Below are 16,595 nucleotides of genomic sequence, written 5' to 3'. Positions count from 1 at the left end.
ACTAAAATACAAATATCTCTAAGAAAGTAGAATAAGGAATAAGGAATGTTAAGAATGCAATTAAAATGAAATAAATAGTATTCTAAACTAAAATAATAAAATGAGAGTAGAAAAATACGAATATGTAGAATTAAAATAAATACTAATGAATTTGTGATCAATTAATTGTAAATGAATTGTAAATAAATTGTAAATGTGCTGGAGTGATAGCACAGTGGTAGGGCATTTGTCTTACGTGCAGCCAGCCCGGCTGAGCCGGGTTTGATTCCTCTGCCCCTCTCGGAGAGCCTGGTAAGCTACCGAGAGTATCTCTCCTGCATGGCAAAGCATGGCAAGCCTACCCATGACGAATTCAATATGCCAAATACAGTAACAAGAAGTCTCAAAATGGAGACGTTACTGGGCCTGCTGGAGCAAACCGATGAACAATGGGAGGACAGTGAACTAATGAATTTGTAGCACAGTGAGTAGGGTGTTTGCCTTGCATGCGGCCAACTAGGCTGACCCAGGTTCGATTCCTCAACCTCTCTCGGAGAGCCCGGCAAGCTACCGAGAGTATTTTGCCCACATGGCAAAGCCTAGCAAGCTACCCTTGAGGTACCTATCTGGTATGCCAAACACATTGAGCCTTATTAGTCTCATAACGGAGACGTTACTGGGCCCGCTCGAGCAAATTGATGAACAATGAGAGAACAGTGCTACAGTGCTACTAATGAATTTGCCTGTTAGAATTGAAAGACACTATGATTTCAGAAACTGAGGACACTGATGTTTGGAAATATATACTGATGAAGGGATGGGTGTTGGAATACTGTATGACTGAAATCCAATCATGAATAGCTTTGTAAAAAAAATCAAATTAAATAAAAAAATAAAAGCCCATTCATGCTACACTGTTTTTCAATGTAAAATATTAAATTTGCAAACACATAGGAATGCTGAAAAAACAGAAAAGACCAATATGCCATTTGGAAAAGAGAGTCCTAATATTTCATCTTTTGGCTGGAGCGATAGCACAGCAGGTAGGGCATTTGCCTTGCATGCAGCCAACATGGTTGACCCGAGTTCGATTCCTCTGCCCCCTCAGAGAGCCCGGCAAGCTACTGAGAGTATCTCGCCTGCATGGCAAAGCCTGGCAAGCTCCCTGTGATGTATTCGACGTGTCAAACACAGTAACAACAAGTCTCACAATTTGTTGTGAGATGTTACTGGTGCCCGCTCAAGCAAATCGATGAACAACGGGAGGACAGTGCTACCTAAAAGAATAATTCCCTTAGAAGATGCAGTGTGCCCAAACTTTGAGAGTAAATATGTTCATATAAAAATAAAATTCAATTGAAAAATTCAAACAGTCATGGATCACTATGGTTACATTATTGAGTCCTGCTTAGTCCCACTGTCCACAGACACTACTTTTCCTGTGCTCTCTTGAGGCCAGGATGGACCCGCCTTGCCTTTAACAGATCGACTCAGGCTCAGGCTAACTTTTGCCTGATGATGCTGTTTCAGCCTATGAGGGCTTCCTTCAACATTTACACACCGACCTGTTTCGCCTATTTGAACCCAGACTCAAATTCTTCAATAAAATCAGTATGCCCAACTTCTCTTTATCATTATCCTGACATACTTTCTTCATAACACTTAACACACAACACTCATGAAGGTCTGAAATTGATCATGCTTATTATTTTAACCTGCCCCCGCGCCTGGCTGTCCTCACCGGGGCCCCTGGGAGGGGGGAGGGGTGAGTTTCTCCCCCCCCCCCCCCACCCCGAGCAGAGCCCTAGCAGCTGAGGACCTCCAGAGCCAGCTGCGGCCATGCTGGGACCACTCTCCACACGTCCGGACTGGCCTCATGCATGAAAGAACTGGCAGAGGAACCCAGGCATGCGGGTCCCTGGGCTGAGGTCTCCAAACCTACTGGATTGGGACTGGGCCTTCTCTACCCAGACCCTCTCCCCCCCATCTTCCAGTAGATAGGCGTCACACCCACCAGTTGCCACCAGCGCCAGGTTGGTCCCATCAACAGCCAAGATACAGAGACTATAAAACCCAGCTCCCGGAAGCGCGCGGCCGTATTTGCGGCCGCACGACATCTTATTTTTTTCTTTGGAGAACATGGCAGGCTAACAAAAGTATACTGCCCACACAGCAGAGTTTGGCAAACTTCCCATGTCGTACTCAATATGCCAAATACCAGTAACAATGATGGGTCTCATTCTGCTAATCCTGAAAGAGCATTGAAATGGCTCTTTTAAAATCTCAGGGCTAAGGTATGAGCCGGGGGTGTGGGGGCGACTAAAACCTCATGGGAAGCGGGGAGTTCCAGTCCGTCCTTCACGCCCGCCCTACCTAGGCCACAAGTTGCCCCCCACGAGTGGCTCTCCAGCACGGCCACAGCCCCAGAAGCACAAGGATTTAATGCAGAACCCAGAAGCTTGGAGCAGAAAAGTGAACGGACTATGTGTTAATCCAGGCCATCATGTCTGCCTGGAGGGGAAAGGGTGTTGCTCCCTTCCGCCCTCCTCCCTCTGTAAAGAAAGATGGCAGCCGCATGGGAGCCTTGTGGACAGCAGGTATGAGCCGGGGGTGCGGGGGCAACAAAAACCTCATGGGAAGGGGGGCGTTCCGGTCCGTCCTTCATGCCCAACCGAGGTCACCAGTTGCCCCCCACGAGCGGCTCTCCAGCATGGCCACGGCCCCAGAAGCACAAGGACTTAATGCAGAACCCAGCAGCTTGGAGCAGAAAAGTGAACAGACTATGCGTTAATCCAGGCCATCATGTCTGCCCGGAGGGGAAAGGGTGTTGCCCCATTCGCCCTCTCCTCTCTGGAAAGAAGATGGCGGCCGCATGGGTGCCTTGTGGAGAGCAGGTGTGAACCGGGGGTGTGGGGGCAACTAAAACCTCATGGGAAGGGGGGCGTTCCGGTCTGTCCTTCACGCCCTACCGAGGCTGCCTGTTGCCCCCCACGAGCGGCTCTCCAGCACGGCCACGACTCCAGAGCACAGAAACCAATTTCTTAATTATCTGACTCTCAGTAGAAATACTTCCAGGGTTAATTAGCAAAATAGCAGAAATCCAAAACCAACATTTAATTCTTGAACCCAGCTGTAGAAAGCGAATCACTTCACAATGCTTTCTCAGCATGTCTGATATGGGGGGAGGGGGTAAACTCTAAATAATAGTGGTGCATCTTTTATTGAAACAATGAATCTAATCAAAGCAGATAGAGTGTCAACTAGAATTCATCTGCCTCGCAGGCATTGGGAGGGGTGGGGGGTGGGGTTTTATTGGGGTTCTTCATGGTACAAAATAAGTATTGGTAAAGGGAAAGGTGTTTGATATGTGCATGACTGAGCCCTAAACCTGAAAGCTTTGTAACTTTTCCCACAGTGATTCAATAAATAAATAAATTATTAAAAAAAATCTCAGGGCTAGGAAGAAGAAGACATTACTGGTGCCTGCTCGAGGAAATCGACAAACAACAGGACGATTGTGATCGTGATTGTGATTATTTTACCTTATTATTTTTATATAAATGTCTTTAACTTTACTGTTTATATATTTTTCATTATGAATGTAAATCTTATTTCTTTTTGTGTCTGTGTTCCCCAACCATATGGAAAACACATATACTACAATTCAACACTCAACTGTTGAATATATGCCAACTTTATAATTTGGCAAAAATGGCCTGAGTGCCTACATTTTTAGGTGATTATAACTGACATCAGAGTGAAACCACATCTGTTTTGTTCTCTGTACATGGGATACACCAGTAAGACCTAACATAGGGTAATAATCTTCATTGAAAAAACCCACCTCTAGAAATGTCATGCCAAAAGAATATTATATACAACTCTGTTTATCGCATCAAATTTGTTGTAGTATATAAATCAGGGAGTAAGTTACAGTTTTAATAATGGTGGTTAAATAAATTAGAGTTTTGTATGAAATATCACACAACCCTTAAATATCAGATGAGTAGTCTTTGTTTTCAATCTAACATAAAACTTAAAATATATCAGATGACTTTCAATGTTGTTGATTTATTTTTGTTATATATGTGAATTTCAGGGCTGGAGCAATAGCACAGTGGGAGGGCGTTTGCCTTTCACACAGACAGCCCAGGTTCGATTCCTCCGCTCCTCTTGGAGAGCCCGGCAAGCTACCGAGAGTATCCTGCCTGCACAGCAGAGCCTGGCAAGCTCCCCGTGGCGTATTCGGTATGCCAAAAACAGTACCAGCAATCTCACAATGGAGACATTACTGGGGCCCGCTTGAGCTAACTGATGCACAATGGGAGGACAGTGCTTCAGTGGACAGGACAGTGCTATATATGTGAATTTCATCTCAATTTATATATATATATCCAAATTATATTCTGAGGTTATCAATATATGATAGATTTAGTGTTGATCTTTACATTTTACCCACATCTATCTTCACATCTTTATATTTCTTAAAACTGGAGTGCACTTTTTGATAATTAAAAAATTTTAAATATTGATACTTAGGATTTGGGGCAGGTCCTCAGAAACTATAGTACCTGAAATGAAAATAATCACTTTTCAGTGGAACATACATATCGGTAGCTTAAGGGAAATAAAACTAGTTTTAGAAAACAATCACATTTGGTGATGAAAGCGACTTGAGCTAAACACGCAGATGGCAGCCCTGCATGTCTGCATCATTACCCAGAGAAAGGAGGAGGAAATTTCAGGAGGGAGTACAGCGGTGGAAAAAGACAAGATTTACTACTAGCAAAGTGGTTCTGAAGTGTCCCAAGTAAGACACTTCCCAAGGAATCGGAGCTGAGAGAGATGCACTGAGCATGCAAAACTTAGTTTGAAAGCTTGCAAAGTAATCATGAAAGGCAATAGCAACTCTCGAGAGTTAAGAAGCCAAGCAATTTACATGTGCAATATGTTTTCAATTGTTCTACAAAAGGAAAAAATAAGCCGTTACACGAAAGCCAACAGGAAGTGCCTAGGCCATATAGGACTTGACTTGTGATACTGTGGATTTTTCACAAATTGCTTAGCTGCCTCCATCTGGATTGTCTCGGTGAAAGCCCATTTGAGAATAGCTGTTGCCTGCTCTTCAGAGGAACAGTTCTTGTAAACCTTGATTATGGCTTAAAGGGAATCCACGGGGCACAGGAGCAGAGATTAGGAATGCTCCATCTTGCTGTAAACATTGTTACTCTAGGATAGTTAAATGATTTTCCTTTCCTGGAGATAGAATTAAGTCAGAGAATTAAAGCTGGTAAAATGATCACCCTACTTTGAGCTTTTTCAGATGCCTTGTTTGCAAAAGAAGACAACTCACAGCAAGCTCAGACAGTTGCTGGAAGGTCAGTGGATACCTGCAAGAAACATGCTCAGGAAATTTGACCTAAGTGGGCAATGATACTCCCTTTTCCCCACCTAGAGAGACAACCACCTAATGGTCTGAGTTTTTAGGAAGCTTGTGGGCTTTGCTATGTTGGATTTGTGCTATAACACTGTTTGGGAGCTGAGCGCACAAGAAAATACCCCTTTTCTATCTAGAAAGAATTTCGAGACATCCCATGTTTCCTCCTTAGCTCTGTGGATCACTCACTTCTCTGTATAAGATAAAGAGATAAAGGCCCTCCCGTTGATCGTCGATTTGCTCGAGCGGGCCCAGTAACGTCTCCATTGGAGACTTTGTTGTTACTGTGTCTGGCATATCGAATACTCTCGGTAGCTTGCCGGGCTCTCTGAGAGGGGCGGAGGAATCGAACTCAGGTCGGCGGCCATGTTGGCCGCTTGTAAGGCGAACGCCCTACCCGCTGTGCTATCGCTCCAGCCCATGTATCGTTCCAATTTTAGTATATGTGCTCGCTTCGGCAGCACATATACTAAAATTGGAACGATACAGAGAAGATTAGCATGGCCCCTGCGCAAGGATGACACTTCTCTGTAGACGCAGATAATTAACCTGCTCTCACCCAACAGCTGGGTGGAGAAGTTACCTGTGGGTAGGCACAGCTGGGTGACCTATAACTCACTTTAGCACTGTAGCACTGTCCTCCCGTTGTTCATCGATTTGCTCGAGTGGGCCCAGGAACGTCTCCATTGTGAGACTTTGTTGTTATTGTGTTTGGCATATTGAATACATCACGGGTAGCTTGCCAGGCTTTGCCATGCAGGCGAGATACTCTCAGTAGCTTGCTCTCTGAGAGAGGCAGAGGAATTGAACCCGGGTTGGCCAGGCCAGCCACATGCAAGGCAAATGCCCTACCGCTGTGCTATAACTCTAGCCCCTATAATTCAGCAAATACAAACTTTCAGATTTCCTGACTCAGAATCTTACCACCTTGAGCATGGGGGATTCAGTGCTGAGACTGGAAATTAGCTGTAGATTATAAAATAAAGAGCGTGTTGTGAGTATCATTTTTACATGCTTTGATTTGTTTAACATGTCCCCAGAAACTATAATAAAAGGCAACCAGGCATTATCAATAAAACTTATCATAATGAATGATCTGTTTTTAGGAAAAAATCTTCAACTTTGGGGAGAAAATATGTGGCTTTAGGGACATTTTAAGAATACTGCAAAATTTTACTGTCACTGTCACTGTCCTCCCGTTGTTCATCGATTTGCTCGAGTGGGCCCAGTAACATCTCCATTGTGAGACTTGTTGTTACTGTTTTGGCATATCGAATGCATCACGGGGTGCTTGCCAGGCTTTGCCCTGCGGGTGAGATACTCTCGGTAGCTTGCCGGGCTCTCCGAGAGGGGCGGAGGAATCGAACTCGGGTCGGCCATGATGGCCGCTTGCAAGGCAAACGCCCTACCCGCTGTGCTATTGCTCAAGCCCACTACAAAATTTTACTATTAAAAATTTAGATAAATTAAAATATTGTACAAATAAATCCACGAATTATAAGCTTATCAAAGAAAAGCTTTCGCTAATCAGGAAGGGTGCTCACTATCATTATAGATACAAGCATGGGGTATTTCTAAGCAACATATCAACACACAGAAAATTCCAGAATGGCATTTTAACAATAAAAACAATAGCTAATCCTTCCAATATACCAGACAGGCAACTTCCCAAACCATTTGCATAAAATATTTTTTATGAATGAAAGAATAGTTTATGTCACAAAGTTGTGTTGTACATGAGAAAGAGCAAAATAAGAATACCAATTTTTGTTTCAGAGTTAAATCTATTATCTTTGAACATATCTGTCCAAAACATGGTATACTATAGCTTAGCATTAAATAATTTTCTTGTATTTAAACAAAACAGCATCACACGATATACTCTAGTTCCAAACTGCTAAAAACTTTAGACATAATTCTTTCTTCTAGGTACATAATATTCCATTGTGCATATAGACCTTAACTTCTTTATCCATTTGTACTTTGTTGGACTCTTGGGTTGTTTGCATACCCTGACTATTGTACTTAATACTGTGATGAACATAAACATACACTTATCTTTTCCAATTTATGTTTTTGTGTTTTGGGGGTAGAATATGAGGTGAACTGGGAAAAGAAAATTGATGGAAGATATTGGGTATGATGGTGGCAGTGTGGAGAAATGACTATATGTCAATACTACAAGCATTAACACTACTATAACCTTGCTACCTAAACTTTAAAGAAAACCATCTTTAAATTCAATTTTGAAGGTTCTAAACTCTCTACTCGAACAAATATTAACTAGTTACTGCCACTCCAAAAATTTCCCAAACACCCTGAAATGGAACTTTGCTTCCTCTGTGAAATATGGGAGCTAACACATGAATACATGTAGTCAATTGTTAGGATACATTTTCTAAGATATCAACATATATAAGTAAGACAAATTTTGAAATAGTGGATGCTTGAAGTTTCAATTAACCTCTATTATTTGTAGAGCAGTGGGGAAAAATCACCAAAATTTCATTGGAAACCCCCTTCAGGCTCAAATCCACATGAACTCTATAATATTACTGAAGTTAATTTCCTGATGTTTCTCAGATTTTTCTATCCTGTAATAACTATGCGGTCTCTTGGTGCCATTGTCTTGGTTTACAAACAAAAACAGGAGTGGTGAACAAAGTATGATTGATAGACCTACAACGAGGGTTCCATTTTTCATTGGAGATAGAGATGAGATTTTAAAAAAATAAAACAGGAAGTAGAGGTCAGGTGAAAATATAATTGAAAAATTTCCCTCTAGCTTCTTCTCTGCCATTTATAATCTGTGAACTATTCCCTAATAGGGAAGCAATATATTGTGAGATATTGTCAGGACTCAGGACAGCTCTTTCCCAAATGCGCCAAAGTGGCCTATTAATTATATTGAATCAAAGTTGTTTGAGCAAAAGTCGCGGCTTGGGCTTCTCTGAATCCCTCTTCCTCCTGAAGGCAGGAAATCAATCTTGGCTGTGATGTGCAGGAGCTCTTCCTGCGGGAGGGAGGCCGGCACTGAGTCCCACACGGCCTAGCACTCCTTCACTAAGTTAGTGTCCAAAGTCCTTCCGAATGTATTGTTCCTGGCTCTAAAAAGTGTTCAAGCTTGTGGCCCTGGACACTTCAGAGATTTCACATTTATTTAGCAGCTCCGTGAGACCACATTGGTCTTATTCCTTTTTCTTTTCTTTTCTTTTCTTTTTTTTTTTTTTTTGACTTTTCAGGTCCTACCCAGCGGTGCTCAGGGGTTACTCCTGACTCTGCACTCAGGAATTTCAGAGGTCAGGGGAAAATATAATTGAAACATTTCCTGGTGGTGCTTGGGGGACCATATGGGATACCAGGGATTGAACCCGGGTTGGTCACGTGCAAGGCGAAATAATCTATGTGCTGTGCTATAGCTCCGGTTCCCAAATTGGTCTTTTTCTTGGGTGAGCCTGTCTGTCTGTTAAACCATTGTTCAGCCATTTGGATCTCAAAGGTGGGGGGACATTTTGCCCTGCTCAGAGTGAGCTAAAAGCGCTGATGCAGCCTTCCCTCAAACTCACTTGTGTGTGCCATGATGACTCCCTCCTGAACAAAAAATAGAATCTATATTTCTCCACCAGAGTGTGATGAATTTAGAACTTAACATGTTATCTATCATACGTGGAGACTTGTATGTGTGCAAGCTGAATAGAGAAAAATTGAGTCTCAAGACCCAATAGCAATTTTAATGTCAGGTTTGAATGAAAGAGAGAGTGGGAAGCAATCTATCCTTATAAAACCATCAATAGATTAGACGACTACAACATAACGTCTAGAAACTCTTGGCATTTTAGTTTTCAGTCACTCCATTTAGGTAAAATTCAATGGCGGACTTGTTATCTTTCACATGATGTGTCAACATCAGTTATGCATGGTGCCAGGTTAGGAGAACTTAACTAGCAACCTAAATTTTGTTCTTCAAATTCGGGCCATGGAGTAGGCTTCAGCCTGCGGGAGGGGAGATGTTTGGGGATAACTGGCAAATGCACAGGTGGCCTATGTTTGGAGTCTGGAAGTCGTTAGTGGAGGGAAAGTTCTCAGACTAGTTTCTTAATGGCCAAGTCAACTAAGCATTCAGGATCCATTTGCGGTGGGAGGTTGAGAGGGACAGATGAGTTGAGATGGAGCGGGCAAGAAGAGGAAGAAAAAGAGTCACCGTGAATCTAAAGGCCTGATATACTTTCTTTTTGTTTTGCAATAAAAATTTGGAGTTAGATTTATTATTCCTTGGACTTTTAAAAGCTAGAAACTATTTCTGGCAGTTGGACTTTAAAATCTTAGAACACAATAAGAATTCCTCATGCAGGGTAGAAATGCCATAATATTTTAAAGTAAATTCCAGAATCCACTGGAGAGGGACGACATCCTTTCCTTTATCAGAAAAAGAAATATTTTAGTGGAAATTTAATTTACTGCAATCTTGAGGACTCTAGTGAAGAATGAAGGACTATTTATGCCTGTAAACATTCCTTCAAAAATAATCTCATGGAAGCATTCCAACAAGTACTTTTTTCCCCCATTTAATAGATGAAAAAGGTGAAGCCTGAAAAAGCTAACTAAAGTACCCAGAAAATCCCCAATGGATACAATAAGGCTGGGTAGTTCATACTGAAATTTTGATTTCTTTGACTCAAGATTTTAACCTCTATAAAGAATGCCTTCTCTGATTATCAGTTCCTTAGGCCTGGCTGCATCAAGGGGATAAAACCTGCTTCAAAGCTGGGAAAACTGGATTGCCACATTCAAAACAAATGAACTTAGATTTCTACTTCACAAGATACAGACAGGTTAATTCAAAATGGAATAAATACCGTAACATCAAACCTGTCTGGATTAAATACAGAGAGGAAAACACAGGCAGGACTCCTCAAGATCTTGGCCTCAGAGAAATTTTCAATGACCTCATTGAAAAAAAAACCAAAGCAGAAATCAAGAAATTGAACCAAATCCAACTTAAAAATCCTCTGCACCATGAGAGAAATGAAACCAATATAAAATATATTTTCCTGAATGGGAGAATATATCTGCCCACTATACATCACAGGGCTAATCTCAAAGAAACAAAAAGCATTCTCAGAGCTCAACAACAACAGAGGTAATTACCCCAGTACAAAATATGGAGAGGAGATACTTCTTAAATGAGGAGAAAAATGCCCAATAGTCATGGGTAAACAGGTCCATCAAAGCTATCATGGAAATGGAAATGGGAAACTATAATGACATGTCACCTCACACCAGTGAGAACGGCCGATATTGAAAAGAAGGGATGCAATCCTTGTTGGCAAGGAGGTAGTGAAAAAGAACTCTCATTCACTCCTGCTTCAACCCTCATATCCCATGGTTCAGCCTCTTTGGAAAATGGTTTCAAGACTTCTCAAATATTAGGAATCTAACTTCTGTATCATTTAGCAATCTACCCCAGGAACACAAAAATATTAATCTGAAAGGGCATGGGAGCACCTCTGTTCATCCAATAGCACTGTTTACACATGTCAAGATCTGGAAACAGCCCAAGTGCCCAACAACAGATGGGTGGATAAATAAAAAATTTATATATGCACGCGATAAAATAGTATTCATCTATGAGAACAGATGAAACTTATTAGTTTGATGCAACTTGAATGGAGTGGGGGAGGGGGCGTGTCATGGTAAGTGAAGTGAATTGGAAAGGAAAAGATAAATACCAGATGATCTTGCTCCTAGTGGATTACAGAGGAACAAAGAAAGGGATTAGACAACCCCCAAAGCAAACAGTCTCTGAAACATGATCACCAGAACTGCCAACAGAGGAAAGCAAAGGTGGGTGCGCTTAAGGACCATGGGGGCAATCTTGGAGACCCTTGAAATACTGTGGAGGGAATGAAGCAGTAATATTGCAATTATGAAATAACGACTTCAATATGGACATCCTGGCAGGCTACGAATGTAACCTGCCCACATGGCAGAGTCTGGCAAACTCCCCGTGGCATACCCAATATGCCAAATACCAGTAACAATGATGGGTCTCATTCTCCTAATCCTGAAAGAACCTTGAATATGGCACTTTTGCAAATCTCAGGGTTAGGGCGAAGGAGACGTTACTGGTGCCTGCTCCAGGCAATTCACGAACAATAGGATGATCGTGATCGAACTTCAATATAATTGCAGGCTATGATATCTTAGGGCTGGAGTGATAGCACAGCGGTAGGGCGTTTGCCTTGCATGCAGCCAACATGGCTGACACGAGTTCGATTCCTCCGCCCCTCTCGGAGAGCCCGGCAAGCTACCGAGAGTATCTCGCCCGCACGGCAGAGCCTGGCAAGCTCCCCATGACGTATTCGATATGCCAAACACAGTAACAACAAAGTCTCCAATGGAGACATTACTGGGCCCGCTCGAGCAAATGATATCTTAATACCAACCAATTTAAAACAAACTAAAACACGGCAAAGTTGCTTACTCACAATCTCATGAAAGTAGCAGATTTATGAACAAAAACATTAATAGAACATAATCTATCCACAACTGTCAATGGGTACAGGCAGAAGCAATGATGAATTATGAGTGTGGGCCGTGAGACGCTTCTATAGAGAATACTGTCAGCATTTTTATGATCTCTATTTTTGGGAGCAACTCATTCATGTACTTCTGGAAACTGATAGCTAGGGAAGCGTTTTCTGTCTTTTGAATATGCAATAAATATTCACACACGAGGTCAAAGAGAGATGAAGAGCTGCCTTCTAGAACGTAATTCTTGTGTGTGAGGATTGAAGCCAGTGGGCCCTGAACGGCCGGGCCTTCCACAGTACCCACCATGTATTTGCGGCGTCTGCTCACCACGGCCGACTCCCTGCCCGTGTGCAGATGAGTTACCGACCGATTCACAGACAATGTCCAAATGAGTGCTGTGTGAGTCACCGACAATGTGTGGATGGTGTATCAGAGATAAAGCCCAACCACGAACAGCTTTCCTTTTACAACTGGTGCAGTTTCTGTGTTGTGCTTTATTTACACTTGCCATAGGAGCCTTTTCATTTAGAAAACATCACATAACGCAAATTTAAACAGCTGACAGCCATGCAAGCAATTTCTCTACCCTGTGAACTGGAAATTGAGCGGGTGGTAAAGGACAGAGGGTCACGTGAGTCAATCCTCTGATTTGCCTCCTGACTCTGTGGCAGAGCTCTGCGGACCGTTATCTGAAGGTCATCTCCCCTTCTGATTGCCTGCTCGCTCCCTGTCTTTCTGAGAACCTGCAACTGCAGAAGCCTGACTCGGGGTGAGCGTCAGACGTGGCTGGTGAGCAGGTAGGCTGGCTGCCTGCTGACCAGTTGGCCAAGGCCAGCAGAGGCGATTCCAAACTGGCCGGCGACAGAAGGCTAATCAGAGCTCAGGAAAGCAGAACTCCCAGCCACTCTCTTTGCCTATGACACCCAATCAATCTTGACTTAAACTGACATCTTCAGAGGGGTGAGAACCCCTACATCATTTATATGTACAAATACAGATAAATGTATCAGAAGTAGCACTATCTTCACTGGCCACCCTCCAGATCACACGGCTGCTTCTCCCAGAAAGGAGCATAAAATGAGGCCCCCATCGCTATGCCAGCGGACTCTGTGCCAGGCTGTTTTCACATGGGGCACCCCAGAGTGGGGGAAGGTGAGAGCCCTTCCCACCCCATGGGACCCAGACCTGGCAGCCGACCTCCACAACCCAACTGCCACCACGCTCCAAGCCACTCCGTACTCGCTTGGACCAAGCCTCACATATGAGTGAACAGATTCCTGGACTGCGTGGCTGCTTCTGTGACATCAAAAATACTCCTTACCCATTTCCATAATTACTACATCATATTTGATGGGGTTCAGACAGTAGGCAACAAATCATAGAGGGAAATATATATATATGCATACATACATATTTTCAGACATATATACCAAAGCTCACATCACCCAAACCATAACAACATGTTAGTGATATTCTATAGAATGTCTAAATGGTTCCTGCCAAAATGTTTAGCAGTTTTTCATAACAGATTATACAAATAAACAAACAGACACTGTCCCCCCATGGTTCATCGATTTGCTCAAGCGGGCCCAGTAACGTCTCCATTTTGAGACTTGTTGGTAACTATGTTTGGCATATTGAATATGTCACAGGTAGCTTGCCAGGCTTTGCCATGCGGGCAAGATACTCTCGGTAGCTTGCCGGGCTCTCCGTAGCTTGCCATGCGGGCAAGATACTTGGTAGCTCTCCGAGAGGAGTGAAAGAATCGAACCCGGCTCGACTGGGCTGGCTGTGTGCAAGGCAAATGCCCTACCACTGTGCTATTGCTCCAGCCCATCAAAGGGGAATTCAACAGATAATACAAAATATTTAAAAAATACTAGAACTGAAAGCATGAGGTCTAAGTGGCAACCACCGCAACTTTGTAATGTGCCTGTCAAGGTGATCGGCGGGCATGGAACAGAGCTGGGGTTGGGGAGGGAATCTGGGAACACTGATGGAGGGAAATTGACACTGCAGGAGGGATTGGTGTTGAATTATTGTATGACTCAAATTCAACTATCAATAACTTTGTAAATCATGGCTCTTTAATAAAAAAAATTTCCTTTTTTTAAAAATGTATTAGAAGTAGCATAAGATGACACAGTGTACCAGAAACTTGCTCTTGATGTCCCTTTCCAGGTGACTTTTTTTTTTCCCTGCATGTCCTTCTCATCAGTACAGCTTGTGGGAGGAGGGAGAACATGGGGAGACAGAAACTCAGGGCAAAGGACAGGGATTAGTGTTTCTCATGCTTGGAAAAATGAAGACCGAAGGGGTCTGCATTGGTGGTGAGAAAAAATGACCGGAAGTCACAGCAGACAGGCTGACACAGATGCTCGTGAGGAAGGACATGCTGTCTCATCCAGCAAGTTGGACTCTATCACTGCAGTGACGAGGAAAGTCCTGGCCACGAGATCCAGCGGGGAGTGCAACCCTCCCCACCCCCACCCCCGGGGTCTCCCTTGCATCATATTTATTTTCTAATTCGTTCTTGCCTTCTACAAAGACTAGATGAGTTCCTACAGTGGTAATGCCACTGTCTTGACAAGTTTAATCTGTCATTTCCAATCTAGGCTCCTGGCATTTCTCAAAGCCTCAGTTAAAGACCTTGTCATACCAATATGTTGCGGTACGATGCAGTATGGTAATGAAAAGTCCAAGTGAAACCTACAGTAAGAAGGACCCCGGCATCCTTCAGAAATTTTGATTCTTCTTTCGTTTTCTCCTTCCCTCTCTCCGACTCTCTCCCCCTCCCATACTGTCCTGCTGTGTTCCTTATGCTTGGGACACAAGATGTGCTGTAAACCTTAGAGTGAAAATCAGAATTTGATTACTGGTGAAACAACAATTTTGTTTTAAGCTTTTCCTTGTGATTCACAATTGTGTCCCCTTCCCTATAATAGTTTAGGCTTCCCTGATTCTGGTGATGAGAGATTGCTACAGTTTTTGTACTGGTCAAATTGGAGACCTAACAGGAAATTATTATGTAATTATTATGATTATTGGTTTTTGGACACACCTGGTGGTACTTAGGGATTACACTTGACTCTGTACTCAGAGATTATTTTGACTGAGGATGGAGGACCATATAGGATACTAGGAATCGAACCCAGGTCAGCCATGTGCAAGGCAAGTACAAACCCAATCTGCTGTATCTCTGGTTCTCAAATGTATTACAATATAAATCAATCACTCTGGCAAAAAAAAAAAAACAGCAAGAAGAGGACATAATTTTATTCCCCACTCTGGCAAGTAAAGGTGTCCTCGCCTCTCAGATGCCATTTAAGAATGGAACTTTCAAACAGGGGTCCCACAATATTTAGCTCATCTGTCTTTGCTAAAGCTGATTGTCCTGTTTCTAGGTCTTCCAACTCCTGAGACAGAGCGTGCCTTGGAAAGACCGGGAGGCAGCGAATATTTGGACTTTCCAGCACATTCTGGGAGCTGTGCGGAGACATTTGGCAGGTTCTACTGTAATCTGTCTCCGACACTTAAATGAAGGCAGGATGTCAGGGCTGACATGACAGTCTCGAGAGTGTCTCTTGCTACTGAGGTTCTAGACTGAATGACACGAGTCCAATAAAACTAGACCCTTCACCATTCCAAGGGTGGCGATCACAGGGGAGCTCCATGTAAATCCTAATTTAATTTTCCCCCCATGAATGTTTCTTTTCTGGTTCCGGTACATGTACAGCTGACTGAATAACCATCGACTGAGCTTCAAGTAAACCAAATTTCTGCCCCTTCACCTTCTGACTTGAGCTACTGTTGATCCTGGCTACACAGTTAAGAATATTAAAGCTAAAAGGAATGCACATTCTCTCTAGAGAGAGACATTTCATCCTGGGGATGATTTCCTCACCGAGAACTTTGGCTCAGGGAGAGCGAGAAAGCTGTGCTGGGCAGTTTTCCTTGTGCAGAAGAGGGGGTACCCTGGGCCTGGGACACAGAGTGACCCCATTTTCAAATAGAGGGAATGAAAACATGGTGTCCTGGGAAGCTGTGAAGCTGGAGGATTCCTAGTTTCATTTGTTTCATTTCTCTTTCACCTCAGTAATGCTGTGGTATATTTTTCCCTGGTTCCCTCAGAGCACAGCCTGAGCAGATTTGCTCCCACGGAAGAGTGTCTCAGGCTGCCCACCTGTGTCTGGCTTTAGCAGCTGAAGAAAAAGAGAATAAACTAATCCAGCATTGTCAGAGATTCATTAACTTTATATCTCTCTTTCTTTAGGTACTATCCAGCTGTCTACTCTCTCTCACTGTATCTGTACATAATATCTATAAATGTGATAAAATCTTATTATCTCATTCTTACTTTGGACAAACCGGCAGGCTACCAAAAGTATCCTGCCCACATGGCAGAGTCTGGCAAACTCCCTGTGGCGTACCCAATATGCCAAATACCAATGACAATGATGGGTCTCATTCTCCTTACCCTGAAAGAGCCTTGAATATGGCACTTTTAAAAATATCTCAGGGACGAAGGAGATGTTACTGGGGTCTGCTCGAGGCAATTGACGAACAATAGGATGGTCGTGATCATGATGGTGATAAAAATATAAAAAGGGAGTTATAGAAATAGTAAAATACGCTGCTCAAGAAG

The 16,595-nt window shown here is 43.1% G+C and overlaps 1 protein-coding gene and 1 non-coding gene across 2 annotated transcripts in view; one reads left to right on the top strand and one right to left on the bottom strand.

Annotated features, from left to right (window-relative positions):
• Window positions 1-16,595, bottom strand: part of DOK6 (docking protein 6) — a 471,351-nt gene that overhangs the window by 69,059 nt on the left and 385,697 nt on the right. The gene's annotated exons all lie outside the window — the stretch shown is intronic.
• LOC130039656 (U6 spliceosomal RNA) lies at window positions 5,862-5,965 on the top strand. The gene has a single exon (XR_008794938.1). It is a non-coding gene; the product is annotated as a U6 spliceosomal RNA (small nuclear RNA).

This window comes from Sorex fumeus, unplaced genomic scaffold (genome assembly GCF_029834395.1).
Source record: "Sorex fumeus unplaced genomic scaffold, SorFum_2.1 ptg000092l, whole genome shotgun sequence".
Lineage (NCBI taxonomy): Eukaryota > Metazoa > Chordata > Mammalia > Eulipotyphla > Soricidae > Sorex > Sorex fumeus.
Note: the sequence above shows the minus strand (reverse complement) of the source record. Positions and strands in the feature narration are given on the sequence as shown.